The 24,047-nt window shown below is 46.3% G+C and overlaps 1 protein-coding gene across 6 annotated transcripts in view; it reads left to right on the top strand.

Annotated features, from left to right (window-relative positions):
- ELFN1 (extracellular leucine rich repeat and fibronectin type III domain containing 1) overlaps positions 1-24,047 on the top strand; it is a 1,469,111-nt gene that overhangs the window by 753,623 nt on the left and 691,441 nt on the right. For all 6 annotated transcript variants that reach the window (XM_069647629.1, XM_069647625.1, XM_069647628.1 and 3 more), the window contains one exon: positions 10,939-11,105. The gene's annotated coding sequence lies outside the window, so the exon portion shown is untranslated. The remainder of the gene's footprint in view (positions 1-10,938; positions 11,106-24,047) is intronic.

Raw genomic sequence — 24,047 nt, 5'->3', positions numbered from 1 at the left:
TCTCTCCCCGCCCACATTACTGATGTTACGGCCCTCATCCAATCCTGCATGGATTATGATAATGCCCTCTATCTTGGGCTTTCCTCAAAAGAATCTCAGCCATCTGCAAGTTAATCAGAACGAAGACCCCCAAAACACTTGCATGTCACTCCCTCCATCGCTCCTGGCATGGGCTTCCTGTCCACTCCAGACTCTTCAACGCCCTATGCTTAGGTCACTGTTGCTACCACAAACTTGCACCCAGATATTTGAGGCTCTGCTTAATCGAGTACTCTCCAACTCACACACTTAGATTCTCCTAGAGGTCCCTTTCTCGCATTCCCTGCATTTGCCTTTGCCGTAGTGGTGGTCGCTCCGTACCTCTGCCAGATGCTCTCACACGACAGAACCCACTCCCCCTACAGCTTCGTTTCCTTCCCAAACACTCGGACCTCTGTCACTACCTCTTCTCCTCTCCTTCAACTAGACACCAGCACTAAGATACCAAAACGAGCACTTTATAAAACACTTTAACATAACATAGCAAGTAGACTTGGATCCACGAATAAGTGCAGATCTACTTTGGCAATGCTACAATGAATACAATGAGAGCTACAATAGGAAATACAGGCTTACCATAATAATATAATGCAGGCACTACCCGACAAAAACAAAGTACACCCGCCCACTCCCACAGGTTTCGGGGACAATAAATTCAGAGTTTTGGTTGGCTTTTGGAAGTGGAAGGAATCTTGGCAGTGGGCCCCTCCAAACCCTAACAGGGTATATATGCCGAACGCTGCGACGCTGTGCTACTTCCAGGTAGCTACTGAGCAAGTCGTTGACAAATCACAAGCCACTTTTTGTTTTCGTAACTTGCATTAGTTTGCAACTTTAAAGAATTGTAATGACCTCGAATGTGAATATATTAATATCTTTTCCACCAACGGATGACGCATCTATTAAAAGGCAGTGAAGAGATTGAGTAGCGGGTCAAATTAACGCCGTGTTGAGGGTGATTTTGCCTGTGGGTTCATTTACAATCCCATCGTATCTTCTCAATTTGCTTACTCTGCGCGTCCCCATCCTACCCATGCTTTAACCTGCCCACTCTTTCTACCCTGTTTATCTTTCGCTGCGGCCTGCTTGCATCCACACGGGCACAATATGCCATTTTCTTGGACAAGGTACTGGCGACGTAAGACTCCTAGGGTAGAGATTGCCAACGTATACAAGCTTTGTAACAGAACTTCAAATAATTGACAAGAGACTTTGAGAAATGAGAGGCCGAAGGCAGTTGAAAACGACGGTAGGGTAGGAAAAAGGCTGGAGAATTCGCCCTAGGGACAGGGAGTAAGTAAAGTAGCTGGCAGTGTGTCATCCGAAGGGGAAAAAACCAGCAGAGACATTATGCCATGCATAAATAATGAACAGGGTCATATAAGAAGCTTACGGAGGATCTGTTTTCAGCAGAAGAAAGAAGGGTAGAAACAAAGCTGGCGAAAGGAGTGCTCACGGGAAAGTTCTTTCTTCCATAGAGTGGAGAAAGCGCAGGTCCTGCTTGGCTCTCAGATGGACGCCTCTCAATCTCACCCTGACACATTCCTGGAGGAGAAATAAAGCATTGTCAAGTGCCCAGGCCTGGATAACGAGGGGTTCTTTGGCACAAGGGCACTGCCCGGGTGCCTGGTCTGAAAGGAGATTTAATCCCCCAATGCATCAGATGCTGGGAACTAGGCCTGGACTCGCTGACTCACGCTTCCTAGATTGGCTATGTACGCTAATTGCCACTGAAAAGTATTTTAATTAAGTCTTTTTTAAGTATTTTTGTGGATATCTTGCATAGCTTACTTGAATGTACCCGTTGGATCGTTGGCGAACCCAGGTCTACCGAGTACGGCCGCAGAAGGGTTCAGGCTAGTGTTTTCAGCCAGTCGCTGTGCATGCGCGTACTGTCGCCACCTCCCGCAGTGAAACTAGTCGCCTGAACTAAAGGTTGGATGAAAGCTTAACATCCTGACACGATAAAAGTCTTCAATTCAGTGCATGGACACTTGACACCAAGCTCTTTACTGAATATGACCTTAGGCCCCTAGCCATCGACACAAAAGTACCACCCGTTGTGCTGCTGGCCCGGCTATATCTACTATGTGAGCCATTGTCTCTGTGTGTCTGCACCCGCTAACCATGTGACTGAGCGCTCCTCCACCCTCCCTTAAGAAAGGGCTGGTAACCTTATATTGTGCTCCGGAACCTTGCCCGCACAGCTCCTGCTGCCCTGCCCCTACGGCCCCTTGTGCTCGACCTGTCCTGCAGTCCTCTTGGCCTGGACCCAGTAGTGCAGGGCTAGTGCACGCTGTTATTTCTGTACCTGAGCTCCTTTGCATTACTACCACCGAAGGGATGGGAGCGCATTCACAATCACTATTCTTGGAAGCTCATGTGTTGCCCTCAATTGGGAATAAAGAGACCGGATCCACCAATACCATTCTCCCTGTTACCCCCAATGCCGGCGATTGGCTGGGCGACCGCCTCCTCTGCTGTGAGCCAGGTAGTAGCCAGGCCTAGGTAACTCAGCAGCGGTGCCGCGCTTGCATCGTAGCCATTTTATCTTGAGTCTTTACCATACAGTGGCCCTTCTCCATCTTTCTTCATTCCTCTTTTGCCATATTCTTGGACCCCTTGTTTCAATGCATTCCTCTTGCCACAGCGCCACTCTGTGCCGCATGCGCCGTCTCCGTACTTCCGTTCCCGCTGCAATGGTGTCTCCGCATGTGCACCCGGGCTGCCTCCTCATGCCGGGGACTGATGCTGAGATGTCACACCACTCCTCGTCAGTTACACCTGCTGTTGCTCCTGGTTTACAGCCAGGCGGACACAGAGCTCAGGACAGGGCTGCTACATAAGCACTTACTTCTGCACACGTGCTCGAAATATGGGAAACCTTCCTCTGTATGGAGGCGTGTGCACACCGCACGCCAACGCTGGGTGATCCAACCCCCTTGTTCTGATTCGTCAGCACATGCGAATCAAGATTCACCTGACAAAAAAAAAAGTGTTTCCATTCCAGAAATTGGCCCACCCATACCATTTCAAATGTAAATCTATACAAGGACCCCAATAGCAAATGACTTGACCGAAAAATATACCAGCAACCCTATCCTTCTTTAGAGCCCTGAAGACTGCGGGGGACACCGGAGCGAAACACGTGTAGGCTCAATATTCATTTTTTTTGCAATAAAATTGGAACACCTTCTTTCTGTATAATTCCGAGAGTTCAACATTTAATTTGATAACGCTTCTTATGTCTTGTTTTGGAATACACCTGTTGGCCTAGTTTATAACGAAGAAGCAATATTCTTTGAAATGCCCCAAGTTGTTTGCCAGTAATAGGATGCCATGGATACATCTTGGTAGAGAGCACACACGCGTGCTTTGTTTTAATTTTTTTCTCTTTGATGTACCTATTCATAATGCGAGTCAATGAGATGAAATGGGGTTCTTCATGCCGGATCCTGGCCTCTGAGGGCGGCACCTGGAATTGAAGGCGCGCTGCTCGCTTCGTGCCTTGCCCCTGAGCTAGCCTCCCGTCCTAATAACCTCAAGGTACACTCTCACTCTTCCACGTGCTCAATTCCCATTCCTTAGCTAAAATGAACATACAGGAGACTTGATAGCATGGACCGAGAGACCACGAGCGCAGGTATTGCTGAGCCAGTTCTGGCAGTAAATTCCAGAGTGGAACCATCAATCCCATTACTGCAGCTTGTCGATATCCATAGGTGGGGGCCACAATGTTGGGGAACCAGTTTACAATGACACAATCTGTCCTGCTTCCATCCCTGACTTTGCTGTTCTTTAGACCAGTGATCTGAAACCTTTGGCTCGCCAGATGTTTTGGACTACAATTTCCACTGGGGGAGGAGGGCAAAGCATCAGTAGACCCACAGGTTTCAGAACCCTGCCTTACACTATGTGAGTATTTGTGTTGCTGTTAATGAGGCGAATAGTGGCCCCAGAACTTAAACTATAAAGTTGTGAATTCAACATATTGTAAATGTGTTTCTGAAACTGTTTCACTAATATATGATATGAAAGGTCATTTATAACGCGCTTAGTACCCAGAGGTTTCTAAGCGCGGAGCTCCGTGTCATCTTGCTTCCAAGGCAAGCACGTTGCCCCCGAGCTATCCTCCTGAGAATATTCTGACATCATAGTGTAGACAACTTTCTATTGCTGCTGGAAGTAGGATCCTCATGCCACATTCAATTTGAGTGCCCTACTTTTGGAGAGCCATTTCCCCCGAGCCACACTCAAAGGCCACACTGACTACATTGCAGCATGATGCATTCATTGTAGACACCACGTGGCTCATAAAATATTAGCTTTTGGTTCACAGCCTAGAAATTGTGGACCTTGTGTTTTCTACAAAAAAGAACATTCTCAGGAAGTGCAACGAGAAGGGGCATAGATGTTTGTGCTGGTAGAGCGAACTTAAGCCTTTCGAAAAGAGAGATGTTTTTTTGGAAATGCGGTAATTTAGGAAACCGCTGGTTCATCAAAAAGAATGGTGGTAGTGTACGGCAGGATGAGGAGCTGGTGGATGAGTCACAGAAGCAGTGTAAGAACAAGAAGATGCCAGCAATTCTGGACGGATTGGATGGGCAGAGAGAGAGTTAGAGGCAGAGATGCCAGAGTAGGCAATTACACAGAGAGGACAGCAGAGGGGGTAGTGGAATGAAGAAGGCTACAGAGGCAGGTGAGGGGAGATGAGATGCAAAGGCAGGAGGCAGGGGGCAGGGGAAGAGGACAGAGCCAGGCGAGGGGAGCTGAGATGCAAAGAGAGGTGGAAAAGGTAGGAAGAGGTAGCAAGAGAGAGAGAATGTAGAAGGGGAGGCAGAGAGAGGAAGAGGGTAGAGCTAGGGGAGGCAGAGCAAGAGAGAGAAGGGAGAGGGAAGTGCCAGAAAGAGAAAGAGGGCTGAGGAAGATAAGGGTAATAGAGATGCAAAGAGAGGAGGCAGAGATAGAGGAAGAGGGCAGACACAGATGAGCTAAAGGCATAGACAGAGGAAGAGGAGGAACAAGAAACAGAAGGAGGGAAGAGGACAATAAAGTACATTGAGATGCAAATATAGAAGGCACAGACAGAGGAAGATGGCAGAGACAGACGAGGGAAGCAGAGAATCAGAGAGAGCTGGCAAACACACGAGGCAGATAATATTGTGGAAGAGAGAAAATGTAGAAGAAGAGGCAGACACAAAGAGGGTAGAGGCAGAGGAGGTAGAAGCAAAGGGAGAGGGAGGTGCCAGAAAGAGCAAGAGGTGTAGAGGAGACGATGAGTATGTCACTGATAGACTCCACCCCCTCACCTCTGTCCTATTGGAACAACAGTAGAAGAGCCCTATGTGTGACACCAGGCATTGTCGCAATACAGCACCAAGTGTACGAGAGACATTATGCACTCAGGCAACCATATGAAATGTCAAAAACAAGGGCTATTCCTTAAGCTCCAATCAAAGATAATGGTGTGCCTACACTCCCTTCAATGTCCCAAAACAGAGAACAGGCTGCAACGTCAACTATAAACAAGAAGCCTTGGCTTAAGGCCTTACCGATGAGAGATGATGGACTAATTGGGCAAGTGGTAGCAGTATGACGCTGTTCACAGCACCCGAGTTTCGTTTTGCTTACCTGCTGCTAACGAGCCGAAAGTCCAAGGTTGGGAGAGAATTCCAACCAATCATAGGGATCTACGTAGCAACATGTTATATAGTGTTGCATGAGCCAATCCACTGTTGTTATTCTGCTATAATCTGAATGATATGTATTTAGAGGTGGTTTAAGGCGTACTTACCAGATAAGGGGCATCCAGTAATATTACTAAAACGTATGATATATAGGTACATATATCCCTTTAACCAATCCATCCCTTCAATATGTTTTTAAGTTTGCCACGTAGAATGATGTCATAGCTGACATACATTGAGGTATAAAACATTTTGTGTAATCAAAATTGAAGTGTGAGTGTGTGGACTACAATTAGTTGTTCCGCAGATTGTCTTAGTTTATTAAGCTGATAATAAAGTAGTACTTTGACATATTCTTTGAGTCTGTCCGGTTATTTGGGTCTCAGATCATTATTGATAATAAAATCGAGCACAGGAGACACTTCAAGGTGCGGTTGCAAAGAGGGCTGAGGAAGATAAGGGAAATAGAGATGCAAGGAGAGGTGGCAGAGCTAGAGGAAGAGGAAGAGGCAGATGGGCTAAAGGCATAGACATAGGGAGCGGGAGGTGCCAGAAACAGAAGGAGGGCAGAGGATGATAAAGTAAATAGAGATGCAAAGAGAGGAGTCAGTGATAGTGGAAGAGGGCACTGGCAGATGACATAGAAGCAGAAATAGAAGGGAGAGTGAAGTGGCAGGAAGAATCCAGTGGCATGTACAGTACAGGGTGAGGGGAACAAGGAGATGCAAGTGGAAGGAGCAGAGATGGTCAAGCGGAAAGAGGCAGATGAAGTGGAGGCAGAGCAACGTGGAGAGGAAAAGGAAACAAGGAAAGACAGAGAAAGAGGCAGTAGCTGAATTTGATGGCAGAAGCAGCCCAGGTGTTTCTCTATTGTCAAGACCTTTGGCTGGTAGAGGATGGCGTGTGGGTGCCTTTAACAAAACCCGGTGTGGAGTCATTTATGCAGTTAGCCAACTGGGCATTTGCCCAGAAAACTAATATCCGGTCCACCCTTGCGAGGAGGCTAAACACCAGAGCCAGAGGGGCTAAAAGGGAGATGCAAAGGAAAGAGTCAGGACAGAGGGAGCGGGCAGAGGCAGATGGTAGATAAAGAGAGAGTGAAGGGAGAGAGAGGAGGCAGCAATGGATAATGCGGGTAGAGACAGAGAAAGAAGGGAGAGGGATGAGGTATAGGCGGAGAATGAGGGAAAAGGCAGATGAGGTCGAGACAGAGAAAGAAGGGGGAAGGAGGTAATTGAAGTAGAGATATGGAGAGGAGAGAAAGGGAATAAGCAGAACGTAGAAAGAGGTTGAAGGCAGATCAGGAAAAGGGAGAAAAAGAAGGGAGAGGGAGGAGGAAGAGACAGGGAATGAGGGCAGATATAGATGGTATAAGGACAGAGAGATAGGGGAGAGGAAGGAGGCAGAAGGTAGAGACAGAAAATGAGGACAGAGGCAGATGAGGTAGACCGACTTTAGAAATTTCAAGAGGGGGCAAAGACAGCAGAAGTGGTTGAGGATTATTAAACAGAGTAAACAGGAGAGACCGATGGAGGAGACAGGTCTTTACAGAAGGCTGAGGCAAGAGAAGAAAAAGATCTGAAAGTCTAGTGACAGCCCCAATACTGTGTGCACCTGCTTACTGCACTATAACTCAGATTCAAGATGGCCTCCAAACCAACTATTACATTATAACCCATCTACCTTTTGTATGCATCCTCTGAATTATTACACTCATCTGTCTCTAGTTCCAATCTTACATGCTCTTGTGGTTCTTTCCTGGTCTTCTTTGGTATCCAGTCGCTGGTTCATCACACGTTAGGGACTCCTTTTTACACATTGTTTGCCTCACTGTATAAGTGTTAATTGACTTTTTTCATAGGTTTAGGATACGTTTTACAAATATTGCTCTGATATATCTCCCACTTTAATGTCCTGCATTTTAAGATTCCAGAGTCATTGTTTCTCTACTGTACAGAGAGTTGATTTTTTTTCTTCCTGACCCCTATAATGCTTTCCCCAAATATTCTAGGATGCTTGATATTTACTAGTCTTAATTCCAGCCGTAGAATATTTGGGGAAAGTGCCTGATTGTAGCCATGCTGCGAATTGAAATAGGTATCCTCAGAGGACTCTGGCACTATGTTGGGTTTGAGGTCACTATTTCGTAGGTAATTTGTCAGTGAATTCTTTTCCGCCCTCATTTCCCCCTTCCTCTTTACTGTTCGGCAGGGTCGCTTGTCACTCCTCCTTCTCACGACTCGTGGGACTCCCAATTGAACTCCATCTCTTTTAATGTAGGTGCAAAATATTTTACAGCAGAAACATTCCTGAGGTAAATTGACTGATTCCTCTATCTGGATGAATGCCATTTCCTTATCTCCGAATGCAAATGATTATTTCTGGACCCTCATTGCCTTTACTGTTTACACCCGGTCACCAAGTATCATGAAGATTAGAATTTCCCCTAGACAATGTATTCGACATTTGAGTGGCCTGTGAGTTGCAGAGGGGCATGGACGCCTAATATCTCACAGAGAGCTAAAGTGCTGCGGGGTGCCGTTTGGACTAGGATGGTTTTATTGTACTCTGTTGGGGCGCGGGGCTCCGTTGGTTGTACTTGTATTGAGGGGTGCCTGTTTTCAGAATTCAGGGGATATTTTAAGGTGTTTTTGTTCTGAAATTTAAAAGGGATCTGACAGGGGAGACAGTTTTCTTGCCTGGTAGCGCCACGAGAGATAATAATGTTCGAGTTGACCTTTGTAGCCGTGGCTCATGGTTCCATGGTATTTTTTCTGTAGTTGGAAAGATTTGCCATTTATGAAGTGGCCAGTCGCCATACAAAGTGCATCTGTAGAAGGATGCCAGCTTGGAGGGTACTTATACAATGGAAACATGGCAGGCATAGAGCATGAATAAGAATGTGGTATTGTGAACACCGCTCTCCTTTACCTCCTTGGTTCTTCTGCCTGTCTCCAGTGCTTATGCAAAACAATTACCCTCCACCCAGAGGCTATGCTGAACGCAATGATATATTTAACCAGGCTTCATAATGGCTTCTAGAATTCTACCTTCACGCGCCTGCCATGAGTGTTGAGGATCTTGATTGTAGGCAGGCACCGACCACCTCCGACTTTAAATGCCATCGCATGAACTCTCCTCCAGCTCTAGTCTATTCATTAGAATCCCAATCTCAGAAGTGCCCCCCCTTTCGGCTCTTCCACAGGTCCACTTACTCCCTCATTCCACGCCGGTCCATCCCCCTGATTCCTGATCTTCCTTTGTACTCCTGCTCTTTCCATTTGCGTCAGTTTTATGCTCGGCTCAGTGTTCTTAGTCTGTCCATCCTCTGTTTCGCTGACTGGCACCTGTGAAAACTCTCAGAGATCTTCCTCAAATCAATATTGGCCCCCTGATGTCTAACTCATTTCTTTTGCTGCGGGACCTGGGTTCTTTTCTAGCCCCTGGAGTCTTATTAATTGTTCTGCAATCTGCCCCGGGTCTACGCAAATGTCCTTGAAGTCTGATTTGCTAATCTGACATATGCACGAGATCCTTGATGTCATCACGTGGTCTATTTCAGCTCCCTGATGCCCGATTCCGTTTTCTAATGTTTGATTTAATGCATGCCGATAAATCTTTCTGATGTATGGTCTGTGTCATTTTTTAATTTCTAATGCCTCAGTATCTCCCACACCTTCTGTCGCTCTTATAAATACATGTCATGTTGAGCGAAGGAGATTTCTGGTTGATGTATGGTAACGATTGCTGCACGAAGTGCCAACCTGCTTCCACGATACTTGTCTGACGATCAGACCCCTCCACTCCAGCGTGAAAAGCCAATGCAATGGCTTCAGATCAGAGTGGAAACGTGGTCCAAGGCACTAGATTGTGCTTGTAGAACACAAAATGGATACTGTTGCCTACCTTCCTGTGAAGCTACCTAGACGTTCGTGCACGCTATCCCCATCGGCAATCAGTCAGCAAAAAATGGTATCCTCATATAGCCGCTGTCCATAGGGAGCTGGTGCTGCTTTTCCAATAGCCAGCCCACTCTCTTCGAACCCGGTCCCAGCTATCAAAGGAGGTACGAGTAAACATTTTGTACCTCTGCAAGGAGATGGAAACTGCTCTTTTCAGGCAATTCCTCCCAAAAGCCGCAATCGTGGAATCTGTTGCATCAGTGAAGGTGGCCTTCACCAATCTGCCACCATGCCCGCCCTGATTTCCTAATTTTGAATGCAGTATTTGGTTAAAAAAATCCACTATCATACAGGTAAAAGGGGTCGGTTTCCATGGACCTTCATTTGTGCCTTTGCATTCAATGCACAAGCAGATGGCGTGGATGTGCAAATTGTCAATGTAACGTTAACAGGGATAGGTTGTTATAATGATTTCTTTTGAGGAAATGACAAGGCGTGAAATGGTGACAAACTGTTGAAGTTATGACAAATCACCATTATGACGAAGTACCACGGTTTCGAACAGGGACAATGGCCCTCATTATAAATATGGCATTCTAGAAATAAGGGTGCTGATAGCAAAGTACTGGCACCCTTTCTGGACCACCATACTACAGCAATGCCGGTAGGGTCCAGGGATCCCCTGGCAGGCATGACCTGCTGGGTTTTCAAGCCCCTACCGGTGCTGGTGGTCACTGAAGCATCGGCACCATTAGCAACAGTGCCGGTGCTTCTGTGACCCAATTTCCATGGAATCCTATGGCACTCTTTTGAAATGGGGATTTACTGTTACCACCGCCGCTTGTGAGTCACCAGTGGCACCGGGATATCAGGCGGCGGTAACTGCTTAGCGGCAGGTTTTGCCAGCAACCCTGTAATGAGGCCCAAAGTAAACATATTTAGAAGGAATTGGCAAGGTGGAGGGGTCAGGTTTTTGGGTTACTACCAGGGCGCCCGGATGAAGTCAAGGGAAATTAAAGAAAAGTCAATTTAGACAACACTTTGGTGTGGGTGGGTTAGGGGTTTACATTTAGGGTTAGAGGAGAAGGAGGAGTCTGAGGACAGACAGAATGGAGTTAGAAAAGAAGAAGTGGTAATTGGTACAGGTGGGCTTGATCTGTTTAACATGTTGTAAAATCAATCAAGAGAATTAATACAAAATAAAAAAACAAAAAAAAACAAGGTCTTCTGTCAGAGAAAGGTGTGTCTGTGATTGTTTCCACTCCTTGCTCCTCCATGTTTCATCTGACTCTCCTTTTTCTCTGCTTCAGGTGCTGAGCTTGGTCCTTGAACCCCAATACGTCTTTGTGTTGTGTATAATGAGCTCAACAGGAAGGGAAGCTGGTGATCCAATGACATTCCCGAATTCAGACGTGAAGACGACGTCATACGGCAGTTGTCCATTGTCGGGGCATAATGTCCTGCGATCAATGTAGAGGTAGGAAGATTATTTTCTGTTCCCCTTCTGATGCATGGTGAAGTTGCTCCATAGACCGAGTTTCCCCACAAAGTGGTTGAGTTGATACATGATAAAAGGGCTCCTTGATAAAGATATGCGAACACATACGTATCCTTCAATGATATTCTGTTTAATTGACAGCAGCATCTGAATCGCTTCAGGTCTACATTTGGATGGGTTTGCAAAGCATGGAATGTAAAGATAAACATTGGTGTAGTGTCACACGAAGAGGCACATGAAATTATAGGAATGCTCTTCTGGGTCATCGGAGGCATCTGTAGGTACTCTTTCTCATAACCTTTGTGCTGCAGTGTATCAAGGGGTGTGGGACGCGCACCAGCACCAACAAAGGAATTCTTGTACTGGGCTATGACTGACCTGGTAGTAATGAGAATGAAAAACTAAACATTTGGCTAATTATCGACTTTATACAACATAAAAGGAAATCATGGTGGCTGATTAACCCCAAATAAAATGGTGGTATCTGTGTTAAGCACACAAACCTTCACTTTAATCTTGACAAATAGACTTTGGCTCCTCAACACTTTTAGAATCAGGAGTCAAAAGAGACAGATCTCTGAAAGATCCAAGTCTCTATGGTCACATTTGTTTGCTTGTTTGGGAGATCCCCATAAATCAACTTTGATCTACAGTCTCAGGAGCCATGCGTCAGATCTTTCAATTTCTCGCCTGCATTACTCTGCTGTCTTCTTTGCATCCTTCCTCTCCAGTCTAACTCTTGACCATCGGTTCACTAGAGCTCTCAGGATCCTAACTAGTTTATTACAAGTGTCGAAATATGCTTAATCCCATTGTTTCTCCCTGGCCTTGTCCCCTAGGAGTCCTGCCCATGGTTGCTTTCTTCCACCATCAATGTGAGATGGGAATTCTCGATAGACTTGTTCCTTAATTCGTGCAATGAAAGGTTCTATTTTGGCCTTCTACCATCCAGACAGGATAAAACTCCTATCTGCAAGACCCTGGGTGATCTACCTTTGGGTCTTTCTAATTAAGGGGCATCTTGCAACTTTGCAAGGTATACAGCTCATGAAGCTCCCACCAAGTGATTGGCCTCCAAGCTCATTCTGTGGGCAGTCTGTACGTGGTCCTATTACTCACACATTTATCAAGCATGCATGGATTCCTAGCTCCGGAATGGCCAGCAAGTGGGTGTTCATCTCAGACACAAAACCTATTTGACATAGAAACTGTGGAAAAGACCACATGCATAATTCAACTGCGCAACTATCACAGTTGTGGAGAATTACGGCATATTCCGAGCAAGGGATCACCCTCATCTTAATATATCACTGCTGCTGCGCTTCTTGGATTTTATGAAAAGTGTAATTTGTACAAGACATGTTCCTAGATCCTGGTGTTTTGTTCCTTTATAAGACATGTATGTATCATGGTATCTTCAAGAATGGCATCCTGCAAAGGCTTCACTATGTTGTCAGTGAAGACATAGGAACACAAGACACTGAACACAAACAGGGCCCTCAGAACCCTTTCTACATTGTTTGAACTTGAAGACTTGGAAAAGAGCTAAATCCATATGAAGGCCATACTAAAAATTAGATATGTTTAAGTTCAGGGCGAGGGGTGTGTGTTTCTACCAGAAACCAATGCAAAAGAACAGTTTACATTCCTGTAACATGTGCCTTACAGAAGAGTGGATAATGATAAATGAAGGCTTGATCTGTAGATCTTGTGTAGTACAAACTCCATGAACCAGGGTCAGGTCAGGACATACCACACACAGGGGGCCATGGGGACTGAATATGTACATGGTCATAAATGTACTGTGCGTTGTTCCCACCAACCACCCTGTGACAACCTGGTGAACTGTGCACCCACATACACCTTGGAATCCCTGGTGCAGGCAACTTGCCCGTTGACACCCAAATCCTCTAGCATAACTACTACCCCTAAGTACCACTCACACTGCCTGAACCATGAGTCCATTTATACTGGTGGCCTGGCCCACGCCATTCCTGCCATCCCTCCAGCACATCTCACGCAGTCATCCCCCATATCAGCCTTACACACACCTAGCAGTAACCCAAGCCTGCTTGGGGGTCTTCGGTCTTGAGAGGCTTAGAAGAAGAACAGCCCGCCGGCCTCACAGCCAGTCCTCACATTCGCCCTCTCCCCCTCAATTCGAGCATCAAGGTGTAACCCGACCCTGCTTGGGTGAACCTTGACTATCGAGACTTAGAATCAGAACAACCCCACATCCACACCTCCCCACCTTCAAACAACAAATAGGGGACAGGAGCCCCTCCACACATCCCACCCCCACTGAACACCACTTGTCCTTACCTATACAGGAACTGCAACAAGTCCTCAAACAATTACAACCTGAACATCTCAATGGTCTTAATGGTGCCCTGCTGAATGTTCGATCATTAAGAGCCCATGCCATAGACATCCACGACCACGTACCTGAACACCAACTTGACTTCCTTGCCATCACAGAATCCTGGCTCCTTGAGGCCTCTGGCCCACTCCTCTCCCTGGCCATCCTGCCCAACTACACCATCGTCAGGGCTGATCTATTTAATGCCATTGGCAGTGGAGTGGCTCTCATCACCGAATCCTCATTTCAGTTTGGAGCTAGCTCCATCCCCACCACGCCGGGCTACGAAATACTCCTATCGAAACTGTCAACCAACACAAAGACCACCATCAACATACTCCTTATCTATCATAAACCCAACAATGCAAGTCACCCTGACCTGGACATACCCTTACTGATCACTCCACTCCTAAAACCTGCTTCCAAATGCATTATCCTAGGTGATATCAACTTGGGATATAAGGAGATTGCTGACCCGAAGCAACAGTTCATACTCTTGCTCTGGAAGACATGAACTTCACTCAATTAATTGACTCCTTGACCCATACCAAAGGCCGTACACTTTACTTGCTTCTCACATCCAATGCCACTGTGGACATCACCGCCATCAGTGAAATCATGTGGTCAGACCACTTCCTCATCCATTTTAATCTAGCCACCCCCACCCAGACTACCAAGCTGAATTCTATATTGGTCAGCAACATCAGTAAACTGTCACACGAGTCTCTGAAACCTACCCTGACAGCCACTCTGGAAGCAGGCCCCCCATGCGCCAACCTGAACCCTACTGACATCGCTTACCAATATCATGATTGTCTCTTCACCACCATGGACAAACATGGCCCCAGCAAGGCCAAAATACCTAGACCCCGAACGACAACCAAAAGTTGGTTTAATGATGACCTCATCTCACTGTGTAGGAACAAAAGAGCCTTAGAACACCTCTACAAAAAGAAGCCTTCCTCCAGCACCAGTATCGCCCTTGCCACTGCTGTATGCAAATACAAAACTGCTTTCATCACCAGCAAAGCCAACACATTTAATGAGCGCATCAATAATGCAGGCTCTAATAGTAAAGATCTCTTTGTCATCCTAAGAGAGCTAGAGACCTCTATTCCCACACCACCTCCCACCGTCGCTGACAAATTATGGTGCACCACTATCCATGATGCGCTAGCTAACAAAATCACCACCCTGCAAGTTAAGATCAGTACCAAGAAAGCCTACCTGTCCACTAACGCATCTGCTGCCTTCTCCCCTAACCCACCATCTAAGGCCAACTCCACCAACATTCCCCCTTCAAGTTTAACAAAGTGTCAGTAGATGAAGTGCTTGAAGCCATCCTCGCTCTGAAACCATCCAACTGCAAAGGGGATATCTGCCCAGCACACGTAGTTAAACTCTGTGCTCCCACCGTGGCTCCTATTATTACAAGCTTCGTCAATGCATCCTTCCTAACCAATAAAGTCCCGACCCAACATTAAATTTGCATCGATCACCCCACTCCTTAAAACACCTCCCTCATCCCTACCACCCCTACAAATTACCGGCAATCACCACAGTCCTCTTTCTTCTCAAGATCCTGGACAGGATGACCTAATTACAAATGCAGAAAGTTATTGAGCTCAACCACCTGCTTGGTAAGAGACAATCAGTCTTCCATCCAAAACACAGCACAGAGACTGCACGTCTGGATCTCAAAAATCAAATGGACATCATCAGGGACTCAGACCATCTCGGCATACACCTTCACTTATCTGCAGCCTTTGACTTAGTTGACCACAGCACACTCTGACAGCATCTAGTCCAGCATTTCCACTTCTCTCTGGATAACATTGCCTGGAATGCATTCCTTCCTCAGTGACCGGAACACTAGAGTGTTCATAGGGGAAGTGGCTGCCGACCCCATTCCAGCTCCCCTGGTGTACCAAAGGGATCCTGTCTTTCACCCACGTTCTACACCACGTACACCAAGCCTCTCTTCAACCATCTGGATTCCCTGGGTTTCATCTACAGCAGCTTTGCAGATGACTCATCCCCATGCAAGGCAACCTTTCTCATGACACCAATACCATAAGTAACCTATCATATCATATCACTAACCCAGTTTACATCACCATGCAAAACTGGAGGCCACACACAATTTTCCTTGAATGAGGAGAAAACCAAGCTCGTCATTGTCAGCTCTCCCTACCACTTAAAAAAAACCTGGGCCCCTCCTTCTCCTTCATCTGCATAGATGGTACCACCATCCCTGTCCTGAAACACGTTAAAACCTTGGGAGTATCTTTTGAAGCCCAGCTGATCATGATGAAACATGATGAAACACATAAATGCACTGTCATCTACACGTACTATACCTTTCGGCTCATCTCACTGAGCAGACATTTTCTGACTCCAGCCAACTGCCTCAATATAGCGCATGCTCTAATCCTATTAATCCTATTAAAATTGGACTACTGCAATGTTCTCCTTATGGCCACCTTGGCAACTAACCTAGCTCAACTGCAGCTGCTGCAGAATAAAGCGCTGCGAGCTGCTTTGGGCTGGAGCGTACCAACCAAATCTCTGCCATCAGAAGAGAGGTAGACTGGCTTCCAGTAAAAGCACATATTGAGTTCAAAACTCTCTCCCTCACGCACAAAAGCATCTATAAAGTAGCAGCCACTTACCTCAATGACACACTTACCCAAAAACACGAAGGCAGAGTCCTCGGATCTAACGCCAGCATTTCCCTGGTCACCCCCGGTTTTACAAACAAAAGAGCAGGTGGCTTTAGCATTGGAGTCACTGCTCCTTCCCTCTGGAACACCCTCCCGATGAACATCAGAAACGAGCAATCATATCATGTATTAAAAAACGTGTAAAAATATGGCTTTTCAATACGTATGAATAAGAATGTCTGTTTGTAACCATATTCTGCACATGTAATGAACACTGGGCTACTTCAGGGTTTGGGTGTTATATAAATTTAATAAATGAATGAAATAAATGACTACATGCAACTGTAGTCCTACTTCTATGTTGGTGGCCTGTCCTTGCACATGTTGGAGTCACAGAGGCTGACCGGAGGAGAGAGGACCTAGAGCATGGGTGACGGTATGGGGAGGAGGTTAAAAGGGAATGTTGAGAGTGGCACCCAACCCGATGCAGGTATTTGTCCATGTATCTAACAGGTAAAAGGGAACTGAATACACCCGACCCCCAAATCCCGGGATGGGGTTTTTAAACTAAAAAAAGTGTCGGGACAGAGGGGTAAATACTGGCACAATCCCAGCAAAACCAGGACGTCTGGTCACCCTAGACACTGCACTCAGCAGAGGAAGGTGCTGTCCTACACTGAGTCTTCACACAGGTTTCCACTTCCTATTCCTGGGAGTCTCTGTATACCACTAGAGTTCGCATGCAGAAGCTTGCCAGATGAAGCACACAACCCGCCTGCACTGCCATGAATCAAACCCAGACAGCAGATGCAAAGCAGAAGCTTCACAAGCAGGACAATCAATCGAAGGGGCTGTGAGCTGCCAGCGCATTACTTCAGATATATTCCATAGTCAGGCATTTAGAAAATAAAAAGAAAACACTGGCAGACTGTACCAGTTTATCGTAATTCAGAGGCCAGGTTTAAAGGGTGGCCTTTTCTGACAGTTGCGCCACGAGATTGCTTTTGAAACTCCCTGTTCCCAGTATTGAGTGTGGTCATAGGGGAATGCCCCCCTGCCCCTTGCGGGAGGCAACCACAGAGATACCCTGGTTATTCACCCCTGGCTAAGGATCCAGAAGTGCAGCCTTTTATCATGCAACCTAGATTGTCTCATCATCCCCCCCACCCTGGAAGAAGAGAGTCATGCTAACAAGTTTTGGAAGAAGGTTGGTACACACCGAGAGAACTAACTGACCCATGCTGGTAATCACAGCAAGATGCAGAATGAAATGACACAGCCAACCAACCTGAGGGAAATGGCCCATGCTGTTAATCACACTAAAAGGTTGCATAGCCAATCCCCCTCAGGGAAATGACCCATGCTGTTAATCACACTAAAAGGTTGCATAGCCAAGCAACCCCGGGGAACTGGCTCATGCTGATAATCACACTAAAAGGTTGCATAAGCGACCAACCTGAGGTATAACCATGATAAAAGGTTGCATAGGGTTGTACAGCAGACCACCTTGAGGAAACTGACACCATTCTGATAATCACACTTAGAGGTTGAATAACCAACCACCACGAGGGAATTTTCCCATAACGATAATCAAGCAACCTAAGGTTGCATAGCCGACCCCCGTGAAGGAACCAACCCATGTTTGTAATCACACAAAGAGCGTGCAAAAGGTTGCAAAGATGACCACCCTAAGTGAAGTGAACATGCTGTTAATCAAGCTAAGAGTTTGCATAAGGCTGCATAGCAGACTACCCTGAGGGAACTGACCCTATTCTGAGAATCATACTATGAAGTTGAATAGTCAACCACCCTGAGGGAACTTACCCATGCAGATAATCAGGCTACATAAGGTTGCATAGGCGAACCCTGTGAGGGAACTGACACATGTTTATATTCTCACAAAGGGGTTGCATAAGGTTGCAAAAATGACCACCCTAACCTAACTGACCATGCTGTTAATCACACTAAGAGGTTTCATAAGGCTGCATAGGTGAACACCCTGTGGGAAGTAACCCACGCTGACAATTACTGAAAGAGGTTGTATAGGGTTGGGAAATTAACAACCATGAGAAAACAGACCCACTCTGATAAATCGCACTTAAGTGTCATGAAAGATTTTACAACATAACCACCATTGTTTAGGCCTCGAGGGCTACCAAAATGTCAGATTTTCAGGATACCTCTTAATATTCATGTGGTAAATCAGCATACAACTATTCTAAATGTATGCACATTGTTTCTCAAGAATATTATTGAAGCATACATATCCTGAAAACCCATCAGGATTCCGGCCTCAAGGCCTGGAGTTGGACAACCCTGAAACAGGAATGCACATTGACAATTGGAGTCAGGTGTCACTAAAAGTTGCATAGACAGACCATCCTACGGAATAAGACACCTACAAACAACCTCACCCCAGTTCGATGCACAGGTGGGAAACAATCCTCCAGTGACATGGCACACTAGGGATTTGGGGGAATGCTGCAATGCAGAAACCCTGCATGATCACATCGTTATCTCACCCATGCATTCAGATATCAATGCCGAGAGTTCCAAATAGCTAACGCTGCACTTTAGAAATGCCTCATACCATAATGAAACATCTTAGGAAGTGACACGAATAAGCACACTCATCAAATTGACTTTTACTTCAAAGTATGTAATCACAACTAAATTAAGTTTACTGTGATAAAACTTCCTTTGTGAAAAAAATAACTCAACTTCATGCTGTCTCGCGGAATGGTTGGATAAGCAGCTTCTTTAGAAGTAGATGTTGCTGTCGCAACCACCAGGCATAGGATGTTTTGACAAATATTCAGGATCGACACTGGAAGCTATGTATTTTTGGTGAGGTTTTTAATTCACTGCTGGACTAGATTCGGGAGCCTCCCAGTTTGCGCTTACCTTTTTTGTAGGGCAATATGGAAAGGAAGTACAGGATCCTTCTGAGGACCTTTATCTAATATATCCATCAAGTCATCTTGTTCCAATGGGGTTGAGGGTGGTCTGCCCCATCCTAATCAATCTATTACCTTAGTCATAAACTGCCTATAAAAGGCAGCTGCATGATCTGCCGGGTCCGGTTTGCCAAATTCAATTTCAGGTAGTGTGTCAATGCCACTTGCATATTGAAGATTTTCATACAAGTCTGCTAACCTGGACTCCTCAGAGATAAGTCCTCTGGGACATTGGGTGTGCCAAATTGTAATCCAAAGGGAGGAGTATCTCGGTGTGAAAGCTTGTGCTCTTCATAAATAGAAGACAAAGATTTGAAAAAAATCCTCTCTAGGTAAACCTCCTTAGGGGGTAATGAACTCTTAATGGGAAAAGGCATTGATGGATTTGACGCTGATGACATGGAAGGTTTTGGCACCAGTGGCATCGATGATTTTGACACAAATGGCATTGATCCTTGATGACTTTGGCATTGACGGAGCCCTCGAGGGGCTCGAAACCCAACCCGATAGAGTCTTCAATGAATTTTTGTCGAGTTGAGACCTTGATGGTTCTCGTGGGGTTTCTGGCTTACGTCCCAAGATCGCGGGTGCACAGGATTTTGCCTTAGCCTTTTCCTTGTTGGCTTTTGAGGGCGTGACAGGAGCATGGCTTTTATCATTCTCTTTCGAGGGGGTCGGGGTCTCCTTCTCGAAAATGTTTAACATTTCCTGTCTTAATGACTCCCACTCAGCAGGAATTGTTGATTTGGTTGGGCATGTAATACTCCTCTCTGGAGATTTACTCGGATGAGGAGGTGGAAGGTGATCTAATTTGCCTTTTCTTCATCTTCTTAAATGAAGATGAAGAGTTCTGAGGTCCACTCCTGGAACAAGAGCGCTTTTTGGATTATTTTCCACAGAGAGTCGCCTTTCAATTCGTCGGACAAGTGCTTTATCAACAGAGTCATTGAGGGGGATTTAGTAGGGAGCCTACCTGCAGCTAATTTCCATTTTTCGCTCTTTCAAAGCCTTACCAGTCATAGACTGACAGGACCCACAGTCTGCTGTCCGATGTTGCACGCCCAGGCACCACAGACACACTCGATGAGGATCCGTTTGAGACATTTTAGCACCTCAATCATGGCATTTTTTAACCCGTCTTCGGGGTCGATAGTGCCATCGTTATTCGAATATGTTGCAGTTTTCACTGGAACCAAAGCGCACCATAATTTCTCAAAGCATCGGCTATTGTGGAAAAATTGAACTGAAGCTAACGGGTGCTGCATGTGCTCTCTGTATCAGTGATGACGCTGACTTCAAGACGGAGGCCCTCGAGGGACATCGAGTCGACCGCATCGACCCACAGCACCCTCTACCGAAAAAGTTTTTCCGAAGCAGCTAGGCTGGAGAGGATATCTATCTAAAGATGAGGAATACGTGGGAGGACACAATCCATTCAAAATGTATTTTAGTTCATTCATTCAAAACATTTTGAAACATTTTTCTTTCTGGGATCCAGACAGAAAGCTAAGGGAACACCAAGTCCTCTGTGCCGATGTATAACATATTAAGAATGAATAATTTGTTTATAAATGATGTCAAGTATTGCATACGTGCAGAATGCAGGAGCTGAATATTTAAAGTGTTTGTCCAGAGTCACAAAGCCACACATCAATACAATTGTTCCATTCTACTCCCCCTCCCAGTGCTGATTGCTTCCCTCCCCCATTTGATAATTTAAGAGGCATTCTGAGTGGAGCTCGGGACAGCAATAAAGAAGGCGGGACTTGCACTAAGCACTGCTTAATTGCTTTTCATTACTCTGATAGCACACATCTCAATGCATGCCCATATCCGCCCTTAAGATCTTGAGACATCAAACTGTAAGTAGGACTAAAACACCTTGGGACGATGTAAAGTGCAGGCCATGTGTGCAGGCCTTTTTGTATCTGGAGATTCTGGCCAGTTGCAATCACTCCATTCTTCATCATCCTAAAGACAGCGGACCAGAAGTATACTGGCGACACAGGCACAGTTGCACTTCCATACATAGCTTTATAAAGTGCGAAACAAGAAGGTAGCATGAGGGTTGTTCACTTAAAATGGAAGCCTAATGCCCCTGCATATATCCTTTAACAGGACATTTCCCAGAGCAGGTAATATCACCCATTTTATGTCAAATTAGAGAGGAGCAGGGACCACGTGGAAGCATGAGGCGATATGATTGTACAGACAGGAATGGAAGAGCAGACACTATGCAAAACAGAAGAATATTCATGCTGTAAGTCACTGAGTTGTGCCAAAGCCCTAAACTGATAGACCTGCCCCAGTATGTTATAAAGATATGTTCACTAATCAATAGAATAAATGCTACCTGAGAATCACAGGGCAGCGGAACACTACCACATAGGCATGATTGTGCTCTGTTGTCTCCCTTCAGGTCTTTCTGATTTGTTCATCTATTCTCCCTTTCAGCCCCAGAAAGTATGTAGAGATGTCATTGAGCCCCGCTGAAGCTGCCGTTCCATTCATTTCTTTCTCAGGATGGGATACCTAACCATATAGTGGAGGCTCTACCTGTATGGTCACACAATCACACGTGACCTGTGTACGATAGACAACCGGATGTCAAGTTCTGTAGTGACCCTCACTCTGGGAGTCCTTCAGCTCACCTTTCTACTGTGCCCACAGGACACAGTAACTTTCTCTTCCACTAAACAGGGTCTTAGTCACCAAAGCACTCAACATGCCAATCATGTGTGGATCTGCAAAGTACCACTGGTCCTCAAGTGCAGCAACCTCTCACGCAATAGCCCTCTGACTCCATTATTCATACCCCGCCTCCACTTCTCCTGGTTTCTTGCTTCATTTCCCATGTTCCTTCAGTCCACACAGTGAAGTTGCAGACTTAAACACAGCCACTGCTCATAGTTCCAACTTCATGTCACAATACTTCGCTTCACGGAATCCTATCTGAGAAGTGCTTCCTTTCAGCCATCAAGATCTGGCGCTCACCTCCATTCGGATCTGCATTATCCATTAGCTCCCTGTGAAACCTGCCTAATCCTCCTCACCACCCCTTACTGGCCCCTAAGAGGATCAATGACCATTGTCACAGATGGCACATAAAACACTTGGAGTTCTTTACTTTGTGGAGGCTATGGGGGTCTCCCTCTCCCTCGCCTTCCCATGAATCTCCTCTCTGACCCAAGCATCCATAGCTCCTGGTTAGTCCTGCTGATTGTTGACCCTTGCTGTCCAATAGCTGCCCTATATTAATGTTGATCTCCCTGAAAGCAGGCTCACTGACTTCCTGGGACACTGTCTAGCTTTCCCAAGTCTTATCAGAGGTTAGTGTTCTAATGGGGAAAGTTAGGATTTTGCACCTTGCAGCTACCGAGTACGATTTACCTGGCTCCACTCGTGTCCACCTTCATCTCTCCCTTCTAGTCTACCTCCTCCTCCCCCGATGCTTCCTGTCCCTCCAGAAATTCCCTCCTCCTCTCCCCTGCCTCCACCCTTTGATGTTAACTCCCTCCTCACTCCTCCCACTCTACCACTACCCCACCTCTAATCCACCATTCACACTAATCCTCCTCCCACAATACTACTCCTCCTCCCACACTACTCCTCCTCCTCTCATAATACTACTCAATCACCTTCTTTTCACTCTGAACCATCCATCTCATAGTCACACCTTGCACTGTCCTCTCTACACAAATGTCTCACACCCATGTACACCCATTCTACCGTCCCACTATCACTCCTAAACCAATGCCTCACCAGCTCCAAAACGATTCTGAACAATCCGCTGCTCCCTCATTTGTCATGCTAGTCTCTTGCTCTCTGCCCACCTTCTTCTCTGACCTGACCCGATTCACCCACACCTCCGGTTTCCTCTCCCCTGCTTATATATCCTTTATATATGCCTGCTTATATGGCCGAACAACTACCCCTATCCCACCTTCTTGCCTCCTCTCTGCGGATACGTATGTGTGAAAAAACATATACAAACAGGTTTTAGCCCGCCTGCCCACTTCCTCCATGCATGCTTGCTGCCCGATAGCGTTGGCAGTGATGATAAACCAGTGCCAAAGTTCGTTCTCGGGGGCGCATTGGTTGGGACCACTAAAGGAAGACTGGGAAATCTTCCTCTCCCAAGTCCATGGTCGTCTAATGGATTGTCTTATGTTGCGGGACTAGCGGTGGTGTTTGCTGGTGCCGTTTGTTGAGCAGCCGCTTGGTGCTGCTGTGTGCTTGTGTGGAGCTTGCATCAGCATCTCTCTCCTACTCACCACTCTGCAGTGGTGATCGGGTCTATCAGCGCTGGAGCGTCATTTGTGTCGGTAACACATTCAGGTTTTTCTGGCTGCCCTTCTCACGTCGCACTGCTTGCCGGATTCTTTCAATTCTCTCGTGTGAGACGGTAAAGGAATACTGGTGAAACATGGCCTCCAGAGGCACACCTGGCATCATGGTCCTGTTCCAATACAGAATGGCACAAGCGGGGGGAACAGGAATGGGGGCCCTCTCTGCTGCCACTGTCAACATCAAGGATGAGACCGGCACGGCATTAACCAGGTATGCCTCCCACACCCAGCTGACAGGGGTTCCCGGACGCCCTGTTATTGGCCTTGTCAGACCAGTCAATGGTTCCCAGCATTTAATTACATGACTGTCCAAATCAGCTAGCAGTACTCCCTTGATATAGACATTTTAGGCCCTCACTATAAGTCGGGTGGTGTGGTACAAATGTAGCGGTAATAGCATTCCCGCTGCATTACCGTACCGCCCAATCACCAGTTCCGGAGAAAGTTGGGGGATTCATCCCCAGCTCTCAGCTGGAGGTGAATGCACCAACTTTCTGCCCTTTTTCGGCACAATCACCGCTGCGCAAATTACCACTGGGGTAATTGTGCCAAAAATGCACGATTGAGTCCAACAGTCTAAAAAACTAAAAGGA

Source organism: Ambystoma mexicanum, chromosome 2q (genome assembly GCF_040938575.1).
Source record: "Ambystoma mexicanum isolate Mex_15411 chromosome 2q, UKY_AmexF1_1, whole genome shotgun sequence".
NCBI classification, from domain to species: Eukaryota; Metazoa; Chordata; class Amphibia; order Caudata; family Ambystomatidae; genus Ambystoma; species Ambystoma mexicanum.
Note: the sequence above shows the minus strand (reverse complement) of the source record. Positions and strands in the feature narration are given on the sequence as shown.